Genomic DNA, 6,224 nt, shown 5'->3' with positions numbered 1-6,224 from the left:
GGGGACAGGGGACCGAGGTTCCAGGGCTAGCGCCCAGCCGCCTGTCCCTGTGGTCGGGAGCAAGGCGCTTCTCCTTCCTTGGACCTCAGTGACCTCTTCTCCGAAACCGGGAGGTTTTGGACTGTTCGGTAAGGTGCCCTGCAGCTCTGAGACCGTATGGATAGGACTGGGGAATACCACCCGCTACTGGTGATTTCGAGTTCCCATTTCGTGCCAGGTGCCCTGTTAGGTGCTTTACCTGCGATTTCATTTAATCCTTGCAGCAGCTTGCTGCAGGTGACATCCTCACCTTGAAGGTGAAGAGATGGGGACTCTTAGACGTTGAGGGCCGTGCCCAAGGTCACACAGAAACTGGCAAAACCAGGATGAGGTGTAAAATGTCTTCCAGTTCTGGCCAGGCTGGAGGCCCCTATCCGGATTCTTTCACGCTGCATGACTATGAGTTGGTGGAGCTGACTGTTTAGGGGATGTTTGGGGGCCGAGAGGTGGGTAGATGTTTCTGCAGGGCGTGTGATAATGCTCAGGTGCGGCTGGATTGGGTCAGGGGTCAATTAGAACTGGGAAGTCTGAGGTTGGTTGGCATCTGTAAAATGGTTCTAGGAGAGCTTCTGGGATGCGGGGAGAAAAAAGGTTTCTTGGTATCGCACCTTGGAGGGTGTGTGGCTGAGGAAGCCAAAACTGCTAAAGCAAATTCTTCTGAGATCTGTTTTGTTGGTGATGGGATCTCATTTTGGGTGTAGAAAAACAGGCTGCTGTTGAAATTTTTTACTTCTAAGTATTAAACTTTCCTTTTTCTGTTATTAACAAGTATCACATGGGATTTAATTAATTAGTCCTCTCTCCAGACCCAGAGCCAGTTTATTAAAAATATTTTCCATTGATTGTTGCAAATTCATTATAGGTAAATGTTAGCTTTCCCCCCACCCCCGGCCCCCACCATCCCCCTTTCTGCTATAGAAATGTTGGATAGGCAGTCTGGAGATTTTGAGTCCTCTATTTTCTTTAAAATTCATATTTTAATCTTAAGTCGGTTAAATAGAAGAAATTTGTTGTTCATTCCTGGGGCAAGGCTCAGCTCTTATTTGCTTACATATATCTGATACCCTTTCGCTTGTTTAGAAAACACTTATTGAGCACCTACAGTGTGCTTTATGCTCTGTTGTAGGTAATGGGGATCCCGCAAGGAGCAAAACTAGATTTAAAATCCTTTCTTTTGTGGAGTTCATATGCTAGTAGGAGAAGACAAACAATAATCACAATGTATTATGTAAAATACATAGCATGTTTAGTATTAATGAGAAAAATGAGTCAAGGAAGGCAGGCAGGGAATTTTGTGAGGTCAGCAGTTTTCCATAAGGTGTCAGGCAAGGCCTTACAGAAAAGGTAGTATTTGTGTCCAGACCTAAAAAGTTTGTAAAATTCTTTGAAGTCTCAGGAGGGCTGTGATTCTTTGGGTTATTTTTGAAAGACCTCATAAATTAAGTGGGTAGTTAGGATATGTTTAGAATGAATATAGGAATATCCGGGGATTGGATTAATACCTGAAACATTACTTGTCATTAAATATCATTACTAAGGACTATTGCATTTTAATATGATGCATTTGCGTAAACAGCGCCTTTGCTATCTGGATATACACTCTCAAAGTTATATAACTTAACACATGTCCTAAATTGTGTTAACATTTTTATTTCTTTAAATTCTTCAACTGTAATTCGAATGTAGACTAAAATATCTATCAAATCAGTTGGCCCGTTGTCAAAGGACAGATTAAGTCTCTTTTGTTTATATTACTCTTGAGCAGCTTCCAGGCACTGGCTTCTTAAAATATAAACCAACAGAAGGTACTTTGATTTATGAGCAATCCTGTGTCCAATGAGCAACCATTTTGAGGGGTATTCCTAACACTGTGTTAGAGCCTCTCTAAAGTTAGATTGTGGTTTTCCCTTCCAAGGTTAGGATTAGTACAGTCGTTTAATACAAATTAAAAAGTTGCTACAATTGAAAGTTATTTAATTCTTTAAGGGATAAGAAACAAAAGCACATGCATTTTTAAAAACAACTTTGTTGATATATTTTACACATTATAAAATTTTCTGATTCCAAGTGTACAATTCAATGATTTTTTAGTAACTTTACCAAGTGGTGCAATTTTCATCATGTATCAATTTTAGAACATTTTCGTTACTACAGTAGGATCCTTTATGCCTATTTACAGTTAATCCTTATTCCTACCCTCAACCTTGGAAAACCACTAATCTGTTTTCTGTCTGTATAAATTTGTGTTCTCTGGACAGTTCTTATAAATGGGGTCATTCAATGTGGAGTCTGTCATGTCTGGCTTCTTCAACAATCTCATGTTTGAGATTCATGCATGACACAGCATGTGTCAGTAGATCCTTTTTGTTGCTGAATAATATTCCAGCTTGTGGGTGTGCTACATTCTGTCTATACATTCACCAGTTGATAGACATTGTTTTCAATTTTGGGTTAATGCAAATAATGCCACCATAAACATTCACATCTAAGTGTTTGGAGATATGTTTTTATATATCTTGGGGAGATAACTAGAAATAGAATTGCTGGGTCGTATCATAGTTTTATATTTAGCTTTTTGAGAAACTGCAAACTGTTTTCCAAAGTGTATGAGTGTTCTCATTTCACCACATCCTCACCAACATTTGTTAGGTTTGTCTTACACCCATTCTAATGGGTTTGAAATGATATCTCATTGTGACTTTAATTTGAGTTTTCTTAAGCACTATTGATGTCGAACAGCTTTTTGTGTACTTATTAGCCATTTATATTTTTTCTTGGGTGAGCTGTCTGTTCCTATCTTTCGCTCATTTTTTTATTGGGTGGTTCGCCATCTCATATGTTGAATTATAAGAATTCTTTATAAATTCTAGATGTAAGTCCCTCATTGTTAAAGCGAATATTTCCTCTCAGTATGTTTGACTTTTCATTTTCTTAATCATGTTTTTTTGAATCGTTAAAGTTTTGAATTTTTATGATGTCTAATTTATTGATTTGTTTTTCATTTTGTAGACCATGCTTTTGATGTAATATCTAAGAAATCTTTGCTTTGGGTCTCAAGGATTGTCTCTTATGTTGTCTTCTAAGTGTTTTACTGTTTTAGCTTTTATATTTATGTCTGTGATCCATCTTGAGTTAATTTTTGAGTATTGAATTTGATGAGGTAGAAGGTCAATATTTTTGAATATAGTTATCCAGTTCCAGCACCTTTTGTTGAAAACACATGTTTTTAACTGCTATAGATGTAAAGTTGATTTCTACTAAAAACTTAATAGATGATTTTGTTTTATATGACTAAGACCATGGAAATGGAGGAATGAGGAATAGCTTATGTGCCTTCTCTCTTAATTGTTATGCTAATTATATATTTTTAAAATGGCATAGGTTTTCATAGCACTATTTTCAAGTTATTTTTAAAAAATATGGAAATTCTTCTCTATTTGTTGACAGATAATCAGCCTTCTTTAAAATGTTCTAAACTGAATTTTCTCCTTTATTATTCTGTTGTAAGGTTACTTATGGGAACATTATGTAGGCTGACAGAGTTTAAAAGTAATATTTTTTATTTAAGATTTTTCTCCATTTTGATGGTTTCAGTTCTTACTCTTTAGGGTAGGGTGAGACTGCTTGCTTTTCAAGAGCTCTTGTGATTAGGCTTGTTCAGTTCTTACCTAATTAGCAGAGGTGATAGAAATTCTAGAATAGATGTGTTGTTTGTGTTATGCAAAGACTGGTTGAAAAAAGGCATAATGTAATGCTATTTATTTAAAAAGCAGTCTGCATTTTTAAGATGAGAATTGATAGGTTTGGTTTTCAAAGTAATTACTCTTTATTGAAATTAGGCACCAAGAGGTACTTTGCAAGCTCACTAACTTCTCTCTAGCTAGCAAAGTCTCCTCAAGATCTTACCTTCTTTGTTTTTTCAAATAGCTACTTGAATGGCCCACAGAATTGGCTTTCAAGAATTTACATAAATGTTTTACTAATTCCCCCTTATTTTTGAGGTAACTGGAAAGATAAGTGATTTTTTTTTTTTAATGCCTACAGTCCTTGATAGTCCTAGGTGGTCTCCCATGTAAGTACTAACCAGGCCCAACCCTGCTTAGCTTCCGAGATCAGACAAGATCGGGCACGTTCAAGGTGGCATGGCCATAGACATTGAAAAATTTTTAACAAGCAGGGTTCTTTTCTTAAATGTAAATACCAAGTCCCAAATGATAAATTGAATTTCAGACAGCTACATGGTCAGTTGGTGGACCTGAGAGCTGTGCTTGTGGTACTTTGGGCCCTTCCTGGGATTGTTTTGTCTCCTGTGAACAAGACATTTAACCTCTGTGGGCTGTTTCCTTCTAGAAGGGAGAACTAGAACATGCAGTCTGTCAGGGCCTTTACAACTTTATCGTTAAACTGATTTTTTTAAAAGCCTTAATTTCAAAATGAATGTGTTTAATTTTTCCTTCTGGTTTAATGGAAATTTGAATTACTGAAGACCAGGGCTGAGATGTAGACTTAATGTAGAACAAAAGAAAAAGGAAACATTTATAACATTTTGTGATAAAAGTTACAATTTGATTCAGTTTTTAGTATATTCTAAGTACTGTCTGTCTATGGATTTGATTTATTTATTCCTCAAAGTAATCCTAAGTTTGGTATTATCTCCATTTTACAAATGAATAAATTGAGACTCAGACACCTTAAGTTGCCCAAGGTTACAGTGCTAGTAATTGGCAGAATCGATAATCAGATTCAGATTCTCTGAATCCAAAGGCTATGCTATATAGAATGTAAAGTCAAAATGCATAATATATTATCTTGTGAGTTTCAAACCTACAAGGATATAATTTACATTTCCATAGATATTTATCAAGGATTGAAAAATAATATTTAAATGTTTTTACTTTAGTTCACATTGAGAGAGAATAAAAGTTTTTTTGAAACTCCATATGTAAGCTTAAAATTCATATTTTTATATTTCCAACTTTTATACTTCATTCCATTTCTTATATGATGAATGTGCTGAATTCTAACAATTTTAACCCAAATTTCTTAGAAATGCTAGGTGTTTCAGGTTTTTTTTCTTACTGTGAAACTAACCTTGACTAAGATTACCAATAACTTTTAGTAACCAGACCAAACAGAACTTGTAAAAATGATTTGATGTCTTGGAAAGAACGTTTGATTTTGGAAGGGATTAATTAGCTCTGGATTTTAATTGCACTACTGGTTATATGGCTTTGGGAAAACCATTAAACTTTTCTGAGCCTGTTTCTTCCTTTGTAAAATGACAATAACACTTGCCTTGCCTACCTTATAGAATTTTTATGAGGATTAAATGAGTTGAGGTATGTAAAAGAGCTTTAACAAAGATAAATTGCCATACAAATAGATGGCATGGCCCACGTGAGTAAATTCCACACCCTGTGTGAGGTGTTAAGTGTTTGCTGTGTTTAGAAGTGCCTTCATTTTTGACATCAACTTTGAGACAGAGATGTCTCAAAAAATCTGCCTCTTTTTTTTGGTGGCCTGCATTGAGGAAAGTTCTAAATGACTATTTGTGCTATATCATACTTAATGTTTATATTAAAATGCAGTCTCTTTTTTGAATAAGTCATGTAATTTGTTTTTTCACATATATGGAAAATGGATAAACTAAGAATGAAACAGAAATAATAGTGAGCATTCATATAAATTACTGGTTGAACTGATTTTACTTTTGAAATCATGCCAAATATTGAAGCTATATTTCTTCTCAAATACTATAAGATTAGTGTTTGAATCAAAATCAATAGAGTTATATCACTGAAACAATTAGGTAAACGATGTACTATTTAGAGTTTTTGGCTGACATATATCATATGATTTTGACATAGGTAATTTTGTTCTTAACTTCAAAATGGATTTTGTTCATTTTGTGTAATCAGTTGACTCTCAAAAGATATTTCCCATAGGAAACAATGTTATGAATATGGATAAATTCAGGGTAAGTTCTCAAAGGCAACAAGGCACATAGTATAGAGAATTAGGATTTTGAGGACCTGGTGTGGAGCTTTTGCTGTGTTGTAAGCCAGCTGTGTGGCCTTAAGCCAGAGTCACTTGATCTATAAAAACGAGAATACCATATGTTCTCTTACACTGTCATGAGAGGTACATAAGAAAATGTAGAAGATGCTCAAAAGGACTTAAGTCTT

At 35.2% G+C, this 6,224-nt stretch overlaps 1 protein-coding gene and 1 pseudogene across 2 annotated transcripts in view; one reads left to right on the top strand and one right to left on the bottom strand.

Moving 5' to 3' along the window:
* Positions 1-6,224, top strand: part of PRKAA2 (protein kinase AMP-activated catalytic subunit alpha 2) — a 71,351-nt gene that overhangs the window by 10,621 nt on the left and 54,506 nt on the right. Inside the window, exon 1 of one of the 2 annotated variants that reach the window (XM_023536805.1) lies at positions 39-128. The exons of the other annotated variant lie outside the window; for it this stretch is intronic. The gene's annotated coding sequence lies outside the window, so the exon portion shown is untranslated. Of the gene's footprint in view, positions 1-38; positions 129-6,224 lie in introns of those variants that run through there. 2 annotated transcript variants of the gene reach the window in all.
* On the bottom strand, positions 4,075-4,193 carry LOC111745957 (annotated as a pseudogene).

This window comes from Pteropus vampyrus, unplaced genomic scaffold, assembly GCF_000151845.1.
Source record: "Pteropus vampyrus isolate Shadow unplaced genomic scaffold, Pvam_2.0 Scaffold170, whole genome shotgun sequence".
Taxonomy (NCBI): domain Eukaryota; kingdom Metazoa; phylum Chordata; class Mammalia; order Chiroptera; family Pteropodidae; genus Pteropus; species Pteropus vampyrus.
This window is presented reverse-complemented; position numbering and strand designations above follow the sequence as displayed.